An 18,420-nucleotide genomic window follows, 5' to 3' on the forward strand; every position below is an offset into this window, starting at 1 on the left:
TGACAAAAGACGATGGTTTTGATGGAAGAAAATTTCATATATTAAGAAACATGCTGGCTTATAGAAGATTTAACTGGAACTTTAGGCTAACCAAAACCGCCTATTTGTGGCCTATTAAATATGCACTGGGGATATCCCTGGCTATCCAGTCATTAAGACTATGCTTCCACTTCAGTGAGCACAGGTTCAATCCCTGGGCAGGGAACTAAGATCCCAAGTGCTAACTGGTATAGCCAAAAAAAAAAAAAAAAAAGCATCATACATCTACGTCAACCATTAAAGTAAAAAATGCATTAAAAAATTGAGGATTTGTGGTTCAGACATTCCAAAGGGAGCCAGGTGGCCACCATGGACATGGTTTCAGACATGTGCTTGTATTACTGAGAAGTTTTCTGAACTGTATCACATCCAAGGACACCTAAGCTTTGCTGCTAGCAGCTGCCAGTTGCAACTTTATAGTCTCAAGCTCTCCTCTTGTAACTATGTAACCATTTCAGACTTCAGTCAACCCTCACATAACAAGCACCCTTTTTGCCAGCTCCAATCCTAATTATTGACAAATATCTTATGATTTGGGGGCCTTCTGCCTTTATAACCCACCCCCATTTTGTAGTCCAGTGGAATATAATTCAAGTGCTTCTTGAATCTGTCTCTCCGAGGTTATGGTCATCAATGCAGCTTAAACAAAATTCTTTTCCATATATATATATATATATATGCTATACTAATTTATTATTTTTCTCCACTATTTTGGCTCCTCCTATCTTGTACCTTTAATATTCAAGGCTATTAAGTGCTCAAGTAGTAACATATATTGAAATACTTAACATTCTTTCTTTTTCTTTTCTTTTCTGTTGTGTGTGTGTGTGTGTGTGTGTGTGTGTGTGTGCAATGGGCCTCTTGCAGGATCTTAGTTGCTAGACCAGGGCTTGAACTTGGATCACTGCAGTAAAAGTGCAGAATCCTAGGCACTGTACCACCTGGGAATTCCCTATGTAACATTCTTAATGTAGCATTCTCTTCACAATTGATGTTTGATTATTTTTAAGAATTGTTATATTTGATATATAGTCACACATTTGCAAAAGAAACCATTTTGACCCTACACTTTAGGCACCAGGGTGCAGTTCTTGTAACTACGTGATTCTCGAGTTCTGCAATCAGAAGAGCTCCTAATGTGATAGCAACTATTTGTTTTCTAACTTCCCAAGTCTTTTAACCTCTCTAGGTTTGGAGTTCCTCACATGAAATATTGAGGAATCAGTTAAACAATTTAAATAAACACTTAAATCATTACTTGAAGAATATTTAAAAGCTATTTCCAACTCCTAGCATCCCTTCCATCTCTCCATCCATCCTGATGAGGCTGGCACCAGCAAATGGAAAACACCGGCTACAGGTCTACTCCGTTCATTGGTGGCGATGGACCGCTTCCGCGACGGTCCGCTTGAGGGCGCTGCGGCGACAGCGAGCGCCGGGAGGCGAGGAACGGACCGGGGGCGGGGATGGAGGGCCGCGGACGTCGACGCCGGCGTGGGCGCGGGCGCGGTGCACACTGGGAGCTGTCACTAGGCCGTCTGGCTCCCGACCTCCGTGTCGCTGCCGCGGTTGCCAGGAGAGCGGCGCCGGCAGGAGCGGCCGAGCCCCCGGCAGGTAACAGCGTCCCCGCCCCGCCTCCCCCAGCGCGGCTGCGAGGCCGGGGCCTCCGGCCCGGAGCGGCCTCCTCGGCCCGGCTCGTCCCTGAGCCGCTGGGACGCCCGGTGGGTCCGCCTGCGGTAGCGTCGGGGGTGTTGCCGCCCGAGCCCCGCCTGGAAGCCGCGAAACCCGCCGGCCGGCCGCCCCGCGGTTTCCAGGAAGGCGGGACTGGGGGCCGGGGCCGGGCGGCGGCGGCGCGAGGGCGGGCCGGGGCCCCGGGGGCCGGAGGCGGGGCCGGGGCGTCGGGTGGCCGGGCCGAGCCTCCTGCGCAGGGGGCGCGCGGTACGCGGGGTTGGGGCGGCGGTCGCACCTGTGTGAGCAGATCGCGCGGACTCACTTCTTTGTTGGAATCGAGGCATCATCATACTGTCTCTTGCATCTAGGGGGGGTTCATGATTGAAGAGACGAGAATGCCCGCCCTGGTTAATAGTCCATGTAGGGGGTGGGGGCTGGAAAGGAGTGTAGAAGTTTATTAGAGGAAGTCACATTAGTCATAAGGAAGTTGTTAATGGGCATCACCTTTGATTCCCAAGCCTTTTAAAGTTGCACCGTAACAATAGTCACTTGTTAGTTTTCCTTCATTCTCGCCTACCCAGGGGAGGGAAGGGCAGTAGCGCACAACTACTCTTTTAAAGCCAAGTACATTGTGTTTTGGTTATTCCTACACTTTCAGAGTTCTGTAGGGTTTGAGAAAGAAAGATGGGAAAAATCTGGAGACTGTAAAGCAGTCAAAACATTTTTTAAAATAAATACAAAAAAGATAGGAAACTGAAGTTTTTGCCTGACAAGTAAGCCCTGAACTGTAGAAAGACAAAGATCCCTCAGTTTTGATGTTGTTGGCTCTCTTGATGTGGACATTATATCTTGTGTTTTGCTGTGGATTACATGTCGGTTTTATGTGCTGACTGTTCACCTGATAAACAACGCGATTTCCTTGAGCTGACAGAAGTTACAACTAAAGAAAATTAAAACCAGTTGTAATACAAATGCTTTCTTTTAAAATGATTACTTTCAGCTGCTCAGAACTAAATCATTCCCCAGAATTTAGTAAGACAATAGCAGATCTCCGGGTGACCCTGATTATTAGGAGCCAGAGACTAGATTGTAAGAAGTAAAAATATCTAACTTAATACACAAACCTGGAAATGTAATGCTGCTGCTGCTGCTAAGTCGCTTCCGTCCTGTCCAATTCTGTGCGACCCCAGAGAGGGCAGCCCACCAGGCTCCCCCATCCCAGGGATTCTCCAGGCAAGAACACTGAAGTGGGTTGCCATTTCCTTCTCCAATGCATGAAGGTGAAAAGTGAAAGAGAAGTCGCTCAGTCGTGTCCGACTCTTAGCGACCCCATGGACTGCAGCCTACCAGGCTCCTCCGTTTTTGGGATTTTCCAGGCAAGAGTACTGGAGTGGGTTGGAAATGTAATAGTGTAACCAAAATGTAAATATAAAGTGAAAGTGAAGTCGCTCAGTGGTGTCCAACTCTTTGCGACCCTATGGACTGTAGCCTATCAGGCTCCTCAGTCCATGGAATTTTCCAGGCAAGAGTACTGGAGTGGGTTGCCATTTCCTTCTCCATGGATCTTCCCGACGGAGGGATCGAACCCGGTTCGATCTCCTGCATTGCGGGCAGACAGAATTAAATGTTTGAGTATATGCAGTCAAAGAAGTCCTATTTGGTAGTTAAACTACGGGAAAGAACTCTGTGGCCTGGGAAGGAGAGATTTCATTCAAGACCTTTGTTCTGCTGACCGGGTGTTATCTCTCTAGGCCTCAGTTTTGTCATCTAAGAGAATTTCATAGAATCAGAGTTTTCCAAACTGTTTTCCCTTAACACTCTTCTGAACCCATTAATACTCTTACTGCCTCCAAACAGAGTTCTGTAGCAAATAAAATGGGAGCGTGCATGTCCTGTACTTAGCTGCTCAGTCGTGTCTGAATCGTTGCAACCCCTTGGACTGTGGCCCGCCAGGCTCGTCTGTCCTTAGGGATTCTACAGGCAAGAATACTGGAGTGGATTGCCATGCCCTCCTCCAGAGGATCTTCCCACCTCATGGATCAAACCTGTTTCTTCTGCACCGCAGGCAGATTCTTTACCTTATGAGCCACCAGGCAAACTCAGTATGGAAGGACATTGGTTTAAATCAAGCTTAACTTTTCATTTGCTTTTAACCACAAGACTTCTTAGAACCACAAGACTCCTAGCTCTGCTGTGCTAATACACACATAAACTTCCAGAGTGGAAGCTTCCAGGGAAAGGTTATTGAAGCATTTCTCAAACTTAAGTGGCCAGAGGGTGGCTTTTATCATGGCCTACATGTTTACATCTCCTGGAGTATAATTACATAGAATACCCATTTGAAAATCACTGTAGTTGAGCAGAGTCCCCTTTCATCTCTAAAATTTCCTACATTATATGCTTCTGTGGCCTTCAGCTTAAGCTTGCGAGAGCATGAAGGTCAAATCCCAACTCACTAGACCAAAAGGCTTCTGTTTACCTTAGGACTGTAACAAGGATTCACATAGGTTACTGTGAGCTTTAATGCATTAATTTATGACAGAAGGGCATCTTCTTTTTTCTGGCCTCTTGATGCTTCTCTATAACTATAATTACCTCATTTTGGAATTTGATTTTATGGTTAAGTTATTGATCTTATTAGAAGTGGCATTATAAAGTTTTGATAAGTAGAGCCTTGTTGATAATGGCGTTGTTTTTACTATGATTACCGTTTCTAGTACGTATTCTTAAAAACTATGAAATGTGACAAAAACCACCTGAAATGTACTTAATAACTAAATAATTTTAAGAGCTAGATCTCTGGAAAAAGTTAAAGGTTACAATGTAAACTCTAAGACGGTTATTTCTAAATTGCTTAGGAACAAGATGTAAGTGTTGAATACAATCTGCAGTTCTTTTGTTAAATTCTGTCCGGTGTCAGCAGCACGCAACTAGTATGGCTGCTTCTGCCTATTCCTTGTTAGTTTGTTAGGGGTGAGTACTGCTAATATGTTAATGTGCTCTTTTGTTTGAGGGGATGAGGCACAGTGCGTTTAATAGGCAGGCCCTAATTTTTGTAAGTTCTCTTCCTGAGAAGAAACTCTTAAGTAGAAGTAGTAGTTGTTGTTCACTTGCTCAGTCAAGTCTGTCTCTTTGTGACCCCAAGGACTGCATTGTAGCACAACAGGCTTCCCTGTCCTTCAGTATGTCCCAGAATTTGCTCAAACTCATGTCCATTGAGTCAGTGATGCCATCCAACCATCTCATCCTCGGTTGCCACCTTCTTTTCCTGCCTTCAGTCTTTCCCAGCATCAGGATCTTTTCCAGTGAATCAGCTCTTTGCATCAGGTGGCCAAAGTACTGGAGCTTCAGCTTCAGCATTAGTCCTTCCGATGAATCTTCAGGACTGATTTCCTTTACGATTGACTGGTTTGATCTCCCTGCAGTCCAAGAGACTCAAGAGTCTTCTCTCTGGCACCATAGTTTGCAAGCATCAGTTCTTCAGCATTCAGCCTTCTCTGGTCCAGCTCTCGCATCCATATATGACCGCTGGAAAAACCATAGCTTTGACTAGACGGACCTTTGTTGGCAAAGTGGTATCTCTGCTTTTCAATGCATTATCTGGATTTGTCATAGATATCCTTTCAAGGAGCAAGCATCTTTTAATTTTGTGGCTGCAGTCACTGTCCACAGTGATTTCAGAGACCAAGAAAATAAAGTCTGTCACTGTTTCCACTTTTTCCCCATGTGTTTGCTATGAAGTGATGGGATCAGATGCCATAATCTTAGTTTTTTGAATGTTGAGTTTTAAGCCAGCTTTTGTACTTTTCGTCTTTTACCTTCATCAAGAGGCTTTTTATTTTTAGTTCCTCTTCGCTTTCTGCCATTAGGGTGGTGTCATCTGCTTATCTGAGGTTATTGATATTTCTCCCCACAGTCTTGATCCAGCTTGTGATTCATCCAGCCCGGCATTTCTCATGATGTACTCTGCATGTAAATTAAATAAGCAGGGTGACAAAATACAGCCTTGACATGCTCCTTTCCCGATTTGGAACCAGTCTGTTGTTCCATATCCGGTTCTGACTGTTGCCTCTTGACCTGCATACAGATTTCTCAGCAGGCTGGTAAGGTGGTCTGGTATTCCCATCTCTTTAAGAATTTTGCACAGTTTGTTGTGATCCACAAAGTCAAAAGCTTTAGTAGTCAATGAAGCAGATGTTTTTGGGGAACTCTCTTGCTTTTTCTGTGGTCCAGCAGATGTTGGCAATTTGATCTCTGGTTGCTCTGCCTTTTCTAAATCCAGCCTTTACATCTGCAAGTTCTCAGTTTACATACTGTGGAAGTATGGACTGCTAGTTTTGTGTACAGCTTTTATTGAAAATGTATTATATGCAAGTGAGTACTTTTGATCCCCTTCGCCAAATTGGGATTTCCCTTCTTGTATTGCGTTTACCTCCCCTTCCCCAAGATATCCAAGCTTGAAGCCTCAATGACTGTTCATTGCATAGGTCAAAGATACAGTATCTCACTTACCAAGGAAAAATTTCCATGTAATAACGTGCGCTCCTTTTATGTGTACATTACATGCACACTCATGTAGCCACCACCACAATCAAGATTTGGAGCATGTCACCCACCACTCAGGCCTGTATTGTTATGTCTTTGTTCTCTTTGAATTTCTCCCTGTTTCTACATGTGTAAATCATAACTATTAAGTTCTAGCTCAAGTGCCACTTTGTGAATCTTTTTTGCCTTCTTTCTGACTTTCAGATTTACATTTCTTTGAACATTTTTTTCTGTCCGTCATGATGGCAAAACCAATGGCATGCTTATAGTAAGCACTTATATTTGTTGACCAAATAGATAAGTGTGGTAGTTCTCAAACTTGATTAAATCATTCTTACATCATCTTCAAACTTTTGACCCAGGTCTGCATACATCCTGTATTTGTTGTGTTGTTCAGTGGTTAAGTCTGTCTGTCTCTTTGTGACCCCATGGACGGCAGTACGCCAGGCTTCTTTATCCTCCACTGTCTCCTGGAGTTTGCTCAAATTCACGTCTGTTGAGTCAGTGATAGCTACTAACCGTCTCATCCTCTGCCACCCTCTTCTCCTTTTGCCTTCAGGCTTTCCCAGCATCCAGGTCTTTTCCAATGAGTCAGTTGTTTACATCAAAAGGCCAGAGTATTGGAGCTTCAGCATCATCCCTTCCAGTGAATACTTTCTGTATACTTATTTCATACTTACCAGTGGAATTAACATAATTTTTAAAGGAAACTTGAAGTAACCACCATAAATAAAAAACAGGTATCTGAGACATCCTGAAGTAGTCAGAGGAGCTGAAAAAGAAGGAAGGGAGAATGACTTCCTCACCTGATTCAGTGTCACTTAACCCTGTCCTTGGGCACCATAAAATCTTCTCCCTTCTGATTGGTGGGCAGAATTGGGGAGACTGGATTAAGGGCCTGAGAATCCCTTAGAATTTTATTGGTGAAAGAATTGGAACATAAAGCCTCAATTGCAAGTTAAAAGGTGCACTTGGTTTTGTCTTTGTATTGTGTTTTTAAAGTTAATCGTGATCATGCTTGAATTAGATGTCAGTTTTCTTAAAAAATGTCTTTATGTTAGTAATGTTAATTTTATAAATAAAATACCTTTTTGTTAATATGGTACATTAGCTTTAGGATAAACCTTTGAATAGAGAGAGATAAATCTCAATTTAAAACCAGTTAAAGCCCTTTATGGTGCCTCCCTAGTAGCTCAGTGGTAAAGAATCTGCCTGCTAATACAGGAAACATGGGTTCTATCCCTGGTTCGGGAGATTCCCTAGAGAATAAAATGGCAACCAACTCTAGCATTCCTGCCTGGGAAATCCCGCAAACAGAGGAGCCTGGTAGGCCACAGTCCATGGGGTCGCAGAAGAGCTGGACACTACTTAGCAACTAAACACCACCACCACGAAAGCGTTTTATACGACAAACTGATGATTGTTGATTGAGGAGTGATGAAATGTTAATAATGTGTTTGTCTGGCAAAACTCCTGTAAGGATAAATGAGAGAATAAACTTGTACTAGGCTGCGGGTCTCCTCTGCTTTCTCTCGTCAGTTTCCTTGTTTGAGCTGTAGCTTTATATTTCCATCCTGCGGAAGACATTTCCAGCCTCTCTTCTGAGGTAATGAGAAAGTCTCCTCTTGTATGGAGTTTTACATGAAGAGGCAAGGCAAGGAATTCCCTGCTCTTGTTCTGTAGAGGACACTGTGCATCTCAACAGGTGAGGTTATCTGGCGGCATAGATGTGTGTGACGCGCTCAGTGTTTAAATTGCCAGTGTTTTGTGTTCATGAACAACGAATTCAGGTGAATAGACTTATTTAGTTTGGTACTACTGTTTTCCGAAAACTAAATTTACCTGACTGGTGATACTAGGCTTATCAGAACAATAACCTGGTGCTCAGTCAGGGGTCAGATCACTGTTAATCGAAAGTTCTGGAGTACAACGTCAATTTGAAAATAAGACAAGAGCACTTTGGATGAATATTTTTATTTCATAAAAGAGCCTTCACCCAAGCAGGAAGTTTCTTTTCTGTGTCTGTACTATAAAATTAAGCAGCATAATAGAAGCAGTGTAGATAAACTGTTATCATTTTAAAGTGACAGTTGACTATAGTCTGAAAATCTACAAAAGCACACCAGGCTTGGTCCTTTGCATTATATACATAAACTCCATTAAACATGTCAACTCCATTGCACACTTATATTTCCAGGTGGTTTTGTTTGTGCTGTTATATTATGAAAGGTACTGTGAAATATCAGCCAAGCTACCTTCAGCTCTCAAGATATGTGTTACTGCCATCAATCCTATTTTCCAGGTGGCTGGAGTTTTGGTTATTTTGGTTTTATTTATTCATTTTTTGGCTGCATTGCATAGCATGCAGCATCTTAGTTCCCCAAGCAGCGATCAAACCTTGCCCCTTGCAGTGGAAGTACAGAGTCCTAATCACTGGACTGCCAGGGAATTCCCTGGAATTTTGTATGTTTTTATACCACAAATGCCGCCCCAGTCTGCAGTTAGATGTTTTGCTTATATTCAGCATGATGATGAGTTATCACTTGACCCAGTGGCTTTTCATACATGCTTGTCATGTCTTACAATGTGTCTCAATCTTTTTGTATTTATTTCTGTTTTTTTATTGAAGTAGTGTTGATGTACGGTATTACATAAGTTACAGGTGCATGATATAGTCAATCACAGTTTTTAAAAGTTATATTCCATTTATAGTTATTTAAAAATATTGAATATATTCTACATATTGTACAATAAATCCTTGTTGATTATGCCATACATACTAGCTTGTACCTCTCAAATTTCCTGCCTCTGCCTGTTTTGCCACTCCCCTCCTCCTCTCCCGACTGGTAACCATTAGTTCTCTGTTAGATAACTGAGTTGACTTCTTTTTTGCTGTCGTCATTAGTTTGTTGTGTTTTATAGATTCCGCATGTAAGTGCTACATAGTACTGTCTTTCTGTGACTTGTTTCACTTAGCCCAGCACCCTCCAAATCCATCCATGTTGCTGCAGATGGTAAAATTTCATTCTCTTTTATGGCCGAGTAATACTCCATTGTGTATATATCCCACATCTTCTTTAACCAGGGCTTTCCTAGTGACTCAGGTGGTAGAAAGTCTGTCTATAATGCAGGAGACATGGGTTCGATTCCTAGATGGGAAAGATCCCCTGAAGAAGGTAATGGCTACTCACTTCAATATTCTTGCCGGGAGAATTCCATGGACAGAAGAACCTTTCAGGTTACAGTCCGTGGGGTCACAAACAGTCAGACATGACTGAGCAAATAACACTCTTCTTTCTTCTTTAACCATTCACCTGTTGATGAGCACTTAGGTTGCTTCCATGTCTTGGCAGTTGTAAATGCTGTTATGAACGTTGGGGTACATGTATCTTTTTGAATCAGTGGTTTTGTTTCTTGAAGATACATACAGGAGTGGAATTGCTGGGTCATATGGAGCGACTGAACTGAACTGAACTGATGGTAGTTCTATTTTTAGTTTCTTGAGAACCGTCCATTCTGTTGTCCGTAGTGGCCACACAAATTTACATTCTCACCAACAGTGAGTAAGGGTTCCCTTTTCTCCATATCCTCACCAGTGTTTATTGTTTGTGTTCTTTTTGATGAACGTGATTTTTACAGGAGTGAAGTGATAATCTCATTGTGGTTTTGATCTTCATTTCCCTGATGATTAGCAGTGTTGAACATCTTTTCATGTGCCTGTCGACCATCTGCATTTCCTCTTTGGAAAAATGTCTATTCAGTTCTTCTGCCCATTTTTTAACTGTGTTGTTTTTTCTTGATGTCATACAAGCTGTTGATATGTGTTGGATGTTAACTCCTTATCAGGTGTATCGTTTACAAATAATTTCTCCCCGTCTATAGTTTGTCTTCATTTTGTGGATGGTTTCCTTTGCTGTGCAAAAGCTTTTCAGTTTCATTAGGTCCCATTTGTTTATTTTTTCTTTTGCTTCTTTTGCTTTAGGAGACAGATGCAAAAAAATGTTTCTACAGTTTATGTCAAAGAATGTCCTGCCTAGGTTCTCCTCTAGGAGTTTTATGGTTTCCAGTCTTACATTTAGGTCTTTAACCCATTTTGAGTTTATTTTTATATATGGTGTTAAGAGAATTTTCTAATTTTTTTTTCTTTTCCATATAGCTGTCCAGTTTCCCAAACACCACTTCTTGAAAATATTCTCTTTTCTCCATTGTATATTATTGCTTCTTTTGTTATAGATTAATTGACTATAAATGCATAGGTTTATTTCTGGGCTCTCAGTTCCGTTCCATTGATCTAGGTGTCTGTTTTATACCAGTAACATACTGTTTTGATGACTGTATCTTTGTAGTATAGTATAAAGTCAGGGAGCATGATTCCTGTAGCTCAGTTCTTTCCCAAGAGTGTTTTGGCTTTATTCAAGGTCTTCTATGTTTCCATACAAACTTTAAAATTATTTGCTTTAGTTCTGTAAAAAATGCCATTGTTATTGTGATAGGGATTGCACTGACTCTGTAGATTGCCTTGGGTAGTAAGGTCATTTAATGATGTTAACAGTGTGTCTCCTGACAGATTTTTTTAAATCTTAAAAAAGTTTTAAAGTTTCCTGACAGATTTTTTCTCCTGAGGAAAAAAATGAAACATAGTACTTTCTTTAAAGTTAAAATGTCTGTCTTTTTGGAATAAAAATAAATATTTAAGTAACTTCCATATTGTAAACCACAGTTCCATAAGTGTTACCACCAGGTTTAGTCAAGAGTTCACCTGAATGAGGGGTCCTAGCAACATTTTTTTAAATGGCAACTGGCATTTTACTGGAAATCTGTTTTCAAAGCACTATTCTCCAAGCCTACCTGATTCTATCATTTGAGGCTGCCTATTTTATGTGACCTAATAACTACTTTTTAAAATGTCCTAGGTTAACAGAGGTTGTGATTTTAAAAAGAAATTTTTTAATTTGAGAATAAACTTTAGTTTTCTGTTGCTACATAACATTATCTCAAAATGTAGTGATTTAAAAGAACAATATAAATGTCAAGAGGGATAAGGGAATGACTTGTCTCTGAGGTTCTGGTTTGAGAACCAGTCATTTAAAGGTTTGCAGTCATCTAAAGCTTTAATTGGCCTTCCAAAGTGGTTCAGCCACACACTGGGAAGTTCTTTTTGCTTGTTGAAGGGAAGCCTCAGTTCTCCCCCATGGTGGCCTCCCCACAGGGCTGCTTGAATGTCCTCTTGGCATAAAGGTCAGCCTGCCCCAGAATAAGTGATCCAAGAGACATCAAGGTAGAAGCCTGAGTGTCTTTCATGGCCTGATTTTTCACTTCTGCAGTGTTCTATTTATTGTTCATGCAGGCCAGCAGTGGGAGGAGATTGCACAAGAGCCTGAAGATCGTTGCGGCCATGTTGGAAGCTGGCTACCACGTCTTGTAAAGCTAGTGTGCGGACATGTTGCTGAGTGATACATGCTTACTTTTAGATGGCTGTGCTTTTAGAACACACGCTCAAAATTAACTTAAAATGCTGCTTGAAAATTACTGAACAGAGCAAGTACTTTGTCAACAAAATTCGTAGTCTCCGTGGTTCTTTGGTAATGATGGGATGACCTTAGATTCACGTGTAACACTGAAGATACAGAGTCTGTTCATTTTGATTTTCTTATTTCTTATGAGATTAAGGGGGGTAAAAATGCCACATACCACATAGCTGCTCTTTGATGTTCCTCCGGGATTTTATTCATTCATGTACCTTTTTAAAAATTAAGCGTATTTAATGCCACAAATAGGGAATAAATCATATGATTTTAAAAGCATTTAGAAAGTGTGCAGTGAAAAGTCTTCCTCTCCCTGGCCCCCATCCACCCAAGTTCCTGTGTGACCTCCAGGAAATAATCAGCTTTACTATTTTCTTATATGTTCTTTCAAAGCTATGTCAAATGTATGCAGATTATTTGAATATATATTTCCCGTTGGTGTGTGTGTGTGTGTATGTGTGTAAATTGAAGCGTTCTATATACACAGGTTTTCCTGGTGGCTCAGACAGTAAAGATTCCGCCTATCATGTGTTTTTCTGTTCTGACCAAGTCTTGGCAGTTTTTGAGTGACGACAGAACAAATAGGATTGGAGTGCATTTCCTGTTAAGTATATTTGTAGCAGGGCACTTCCCAGGTGGCTCAAGTGGTTTAGAACCCGCCTGCCAATTCAGGAGAAATAAAAGACCCAGGTTTGATCCCTAGGTTGGGACCCACTCCAGTATTCTTGCCTGGAGAATCCCATTGACAGAGGAGCCTAGCAGGCTATCGTCCACGGGGTCGCAAAGAGTCAGACGTGACTGAGCAACCAAGCGCATTCTGTAAACACTATCTATTCTACACTTTGATTTTTTTTAGTTGATATATTTTGGGAACATTTTCTAAATCAATTAGACTTATTCTTTTTACCACTCGAGTATATTCTACTATCATTCAGTTTTTAATATTTATTTATTATTTACTATAGGTCAAGCATTGCTTGGAGCTGGCAATGGAAAAGCTAAAATGATAGGTAAAGACTGTATTAAAGGGATTAACATCCCTGGGAGTCACAGTTTAATTATAGTGAAACAAAGTAAGTTCTATAATAGAGGAGATACAGCGTGTAGTTGGAGTCCACAGGAAGGAATGGTGTATTTGAATGTTGGAGAGGTATAACGGTCAGGGAAGACTTTCCAAAGAGGGTAAAATCTGAGGCCTGAAGAGTGAGTAGGTACTGCTGCTGGTGCTGCTAAGTCGCTTCAGTCGTGTTCGACTCTGTGTGACCCCATAGACAGCAGCCCATCAGGCTCCCCCGTCCCTGGGATTCTCCAGGCAAGAACACTGGAGTGGGTTGCCATTTCCTTCTCCAATACAGGAAAGTGAAAAGTGAAAGTGAAATCACTCAGTCATATTCGACTCTTAGCGACCCCATGGGATTTTCCAGGCAAGAGTACTGGAGTAGGGTGCCATCGCCTTCTCCATGAGTAGGTACTAGCCAGGTTAAGTTGTGATTCAGTGTTTCAGGCAAAAGGAGTTTTTTAAAAAGACGTTGTAACATACTACAAAGCTAGAGTAATCAAAACAGTGTGATACTGGCATAAAGACAGACTGGAAACCAGTGGAATAGAACAGAAGGCCTCAAAATAAACCTTGGTCAGATGATCTTGAGAGAAAAGTTGTTTAATTGGTATAGAGTTGCAGTTATGCAAGATGAAAAATTTTGAAGATAAATTGCACAGTTCAAATATTCTTAACAACACTAAACTGTACTCTTAAAAACCATTACAATGATAAATTTTATGCATTTTTACCACAATTGAAAAAATGACATTAAGCTTTTTGAAATGTAGCACAGGTGCATTTTTAAATACTGTACTGTAATGTAAGCCATGTTTCCAGATATCAACAAATGATGCTGATTAAAGAATGAGCCAGGTCAGAAGGGTTAGATCAGAAGGTATCGTGTAGTCATAGCATTTTAAATATAGTTTGATAGAAAAATTTTAGGTGATGAAAAGGTGCACATGACCTATCCAGAGAAGAAATATCATATTATAAAACCACCAAGGTGGGAGGGAGCAAGTCTTGAACAGTTGACTAGTGTTAAAGAAAAAAATATTCAATGATACTTGTTAAAATGGTAAGGCCAGCTTTATTCAGGCTCATCATCATAGATATGGGGGCAACTGCAGTGAGATTTGGGGCTTCCCAGTGGCACTAGTGGTAAAGAACCTGCCTGCCAGTGCGGGAGTCATCACAGACACGGGTCCTGTCCCTGGGTCGGGCAGATCCCCTGGAGGAGGAAATGGCAACCTCCTCCAGTGTTCTTGCCTGGGAAATCCCTTGGACAGGGGAGCCTGGCGGGCTATAGTCCATACCCTCACAAAGAATCGGACACGACTGTTGACTTAGCACATAGGCAGTGGGATTTTACAGTGAAGGAGAGAAATTGGCTTCAACTCTCAGCATGGGACTTTATCGCTGAGGAGTAGCTGGAGGTCATAGAATGGAAAACCTCTCTTAAGAGAAAACATGAAGGGTAAGAGGGGATTACTTTCACTATGTTGAATTTTTTTAGGATATCACTCCAATACAAGAACCCTGTCAAGCACTGCTATTATTATTATTCTCTGAACATCTTTTTTTTTTTTTTTTAACTTTAAACTGAAGTAAATCAGCAGCGGCCTATTCCCAATCACACAAGCTAACAGGCTTCTTGCTGCAGACTGACCAGGATGACCAGCAGTTGGTGTTGAGGATCTCGATCAATATTTAGGGTGACAGGTTATTGAGGGTGAGAGAGATTCTGGTTAAACTGACATAGCAGTCAAAAAGTACATTTTCCAAGAACAGGCGCAGATGGGCCTAGGAGAAGCTTCCGAACCCTGACCAAAGTTTGGTCAAGCAAAGAATCCTTGTCACTAGGTTTTGCTTATCTAGAATAGAAATATGAATTATCAGATTGAAAGAATGGGTCTAGTTTATGAAAAGACTTTAGTCATATGAGTAAGAGCTTGCATTAACTTTCTAAGTGATTGGATGCCACAATTGTAGCAGTGATAAGAGTACTTCCTGCATGCCAAGTGAGTACTGGACGGAAGTGCTTTTCATGGTTTATATTTTTCTAAGCTTCCAGGAGGGAGTAATACACTGAAACCGTGTTTTCCTGTATATTAATTGGCTCTTAGAAAGCTGAGGTAGTGAAAAATAGTTATTGTAATAGTCCAAGTGAAAACTGTTCAAGAGCGATGCATGGTTAAAAGGCCATTCTGAAAGATACTGTCTACCACAGTCACCTTCAGCTGAAGAAAAAAAAAAAGCTGAATTTGTTGATAGGTTTGAATATAAGGATAGGGAATAAAGCCAAAGCTTGAGCTTGTGTGATTAGGAAGATGATGCTGCTGTTTTACTTCAGTAGTAAAGTTAAAAAAAAAAAAAGGACTCTCAAAGAATAACACTAGCAGTGCTTGACAGGGTTCTTGTATTGGAGTGATATCCTAAAAACATTCAACATAGTGAAACTGAAAGTAAGGAGAGTCTAGTAATAATAATAATGGTTGATAATTTTATCAGTGCTTTGGAGGACACTTAGTTTTTGTAAGTGAAATGAAAGTGAAAGTTGCCCAGTCGTGTTCGACTGTTTGCGACCCCATAGACTGTACAGTCCAGAATACTGCAGTGGGTAGCCTTTCCCTTCTCCAGGGTATCTTCCCAACCCAGGGATCAAACCCAGCTCTTCCACTTCGCAGGCGCATTCTTTACCAGCTGAGCCACAAGGGAAATTTTTGTGAAGAGACTCTTAATAAAGATCAAACAATATCTTATCTTGGCTCTGATTCTTTTTAGTGCTTCAGAATTTACCAAAGTATTTAGAGTTAATTCTCTTGCAGAGTAGTAATACCTCAGCAAGGTTTTGTTCTTTCATATATGTTAGTAATACTGTTGTTCTGCTTTTACCTCAACATTAAAACACAAAAGGGAATAAATATTGGAAGAGGTGTAGAGACAATGCGAATCTGCTGAAGGTAGTACCTCATTTTTCTCTGTGAAGTGTCTTGATATCCTTCAGAGTAGTTTTAGTCTCTTTCCTTTACTGATTGAGGAATTTAATACCTGCAAGGCTACTTACTATCTAGCACCATTCTTTCATAGCTTTGAGCAAACAGATGTGCACAGACGCGAATGCTTGTGTGTAACGCAAGAGCCTTTTCGTAAGTCCCTGTATGTAAGATGATTGGTTGGCACCTTTGTGCCTGTGTAGTACTTTGATCCTATCCTTTATATGCATAGGCATATGTTAAATTTGCATCTTAATGAGTGTATGTTTTACTCTTCATGATTATACTTTTGAAACAGTTTCATTAAAATTCACAAAGGAAAATAAACCTTACTGCATAGGATTTTTTCCGGTTGGGAAAAAAAATGACATCTTTTTTTATAAGCTATAATATTTGCTTACCGATACTCATGTAAGTTTAAATACATTACAGAAAAATTTGTTTAGTTTGTATAGTTTACTGTTTTTATGTTAATTTGTATGGAAACCAATCTAGTTTAAAGTTGAATTGTAAAGTTAATTACTGTCATATTGTTCACTAACTTTTAATGCTGAGAACATTCTTATTAAATTACTAACTTAAAAAAATTTTATCTGAAATAATCGATTAACTTAGTATGATGGATTTAATTGAACTGTAAAGATTATTGAGATGTCCATCTTGTTTCACATCTTTCTTGTAAATCATTGTGAATAGCTTCTCATTTTTATCATTATTGTTCTCATATATAAAAAAACAAGCAGTGTTTTCTTGTGTGCATGCTAAGTCGCTTCAGTCTTGTCTGCGTCTTTGTGACCCTGTGGACTATAGCCTGCCAGCCTCCTCTATCCATGAGATTCTCCAGATAAGAGTACTAGAGTGGATTGCCATGCCCACAAGGGGATCTTCCCGACACAGGGATGAAACCTGCCTCTCTTACGTCTTCTGCCTTGGCAAGTGTATTATTCTGACATTTACCCTCAGGCTGACTTACCCTTGCCACCTAAAAAATTACCCTTTCTTCCTCTCTCTCATCCCCATCAATAGAGAAATCCAGCAGATTTTAATATTAGCAAATGCTAAACGTTAAAAGGGTATATTTTTAAAAAAGCAAACGATAAGTCCCCAGAGCAAAATTTGGTTGTTTGAGATTCTGAGTTTTGAATTATCAACACAACCATTTCTTTTCTATAGATATGTTTAGTACAAATATGATATGACTAAACTAGAATAGGATAGATAATTGAGTTGTCAGTGATGCCCACAGGTTTCAAGGAAATGTGAGAAATTTCTCTGAAATACTTATTTTCCAGCATTTTGAACTAGCATTTTATTCCCTTACTTAACAGCCCGTAAGCTGTTAATTCCTTAACAGCCCTTAAAGGAGTTACATCTCCCTTTCCCAAAAGAGAACCAAAATAAATGTGTTTACTGGGTCTTGTAAAGCATCCTTTCGGTGCTTAATTAATAGAGTTTATAAAATAGAACATACCTCTGATTCAGCAGAATCCATCAGCCCTGAATATCATTAACTTGGGGACACCCACAGCTATACTGGTTTTGGACACAAAACTCAAACCTGTAGCACCTCTAAGATTTAATCCCAATTGAGAGTGTATTTTTACTTCTTTGAAATTGTTTTCTCAGGCGAGTAGATTGTACATACCATGTATAGTTGTTGTATACACTGTATATATAGTGCATATAGGTGCATACATATACTATATACTGTATTATAGTTCCTCTTCCATTGTAGTCATTTAATGAATTAGAATCACTGTTTTATAGGTAACAACCAAGACAAAACCCTTTTATATCAGAATTTGTAGTCATTTAGCCTTGTAGTTTAATTTAACCCCAATACTGTCAAGATCAAGCAGTGAGCTGGGTTGGAGTATTCAGAGTTGAGCTTTAGTCCCTGTGCTTAAGTCAAGGTCTAGAAGGACCAACAGAGGTACTATTATTATATTACATTATTATAGTTTTTGTGTTTTTTTTTTTTTTTAAGAAATAAGTGGAATAGGAAAAGAAAATATTTCCAAAATTGGAGGGAGTTAAAGAGTCAAGAAAGGCTAGATAGCCTGAACAGGCTTTTTAAAAAGAGAGGTTGGATATGCCAGGCAGAAGAATTAAGAGCTGTGATTACAAAGTAGTTCAGAGGGGAGGGGAATGGGAGGGGGGACATATGTATACCTAATGCCAGTTCTGTTGAGGTATGGCAGAAACCATACAGAAATTGGCAGAAATCACAATATTGTAAAATAATTGTCATAAAATGGTTTAAAAAAAATTTTCAGAAAGATAGTGATAGTGATTAAGGACCAGATCCAAGATTCAGCCTGCCAGAGTTCTTCCTGTTTGCTCCTTTTACTCTCTGTGGAACCTCAGACACCAGTGTTCATTTGTACATGGTTCCATGAACATGCATGCTCCAAGGACTGGTTGTGAAGATTACAGGAGGTAATTCATGGAAAAGAGCTTAGTGAAGTGCCTGCCACAGATTAGCAGTAATTAACTGCTAAGTCGGTGTCAGTTGCTATAATTATGTTCATCTTGAATACTCTGTGGGTCGTGTTTATTTCCAGATAAACGCGTGCTTTGGGGGCAGGATGGGTATCTGTAA

The 18,420-nt window shown here is 40.4% G+C and overlaps 1 protein-coding gene across 10 annotated transcripts in view; it reads left to right on the forward strand.

Annotated features, from left to right (window-relative positions):
* Window positions 1–1,552: 1,552 nt before the first annotated feature.
* DOP1A (DOP1 leucine zipper like protein A) overlaps window positions 1,553–18,420 on the forward strand; it is a 115,038-nt gene continuing 98,170 nt past the window's right edge. For 8 of the 10 annotated variants that reach the window (XM_027972311.3, XM_015097311.4, XM_042253174.2 and 5 more), the window contains exon 1: window positions 1,553–1,653. The gene's annotated coding sequence lies outside the window, so the exon portion shown is untranslated. The other 2 variants (XM_060419380.1, XM_060419383.1) reach the window with 1 other exon arrangement.

Source organism: Ovis aries, chromosome 8, assembly GCF_016772045.2.
Source record: "Ovis aries strain OAR_USU_Benz2616 breed Rambouillet chromosome 8, ARS-UI_Ramb_v3.0, whole genome shotgun sequence".
Taxonomy (NCBI): Eukaryota; Metazoa; Chordata; class Mammalia; order Artiodactyla; family Bovidae; genus Ovis; species Ovis aries.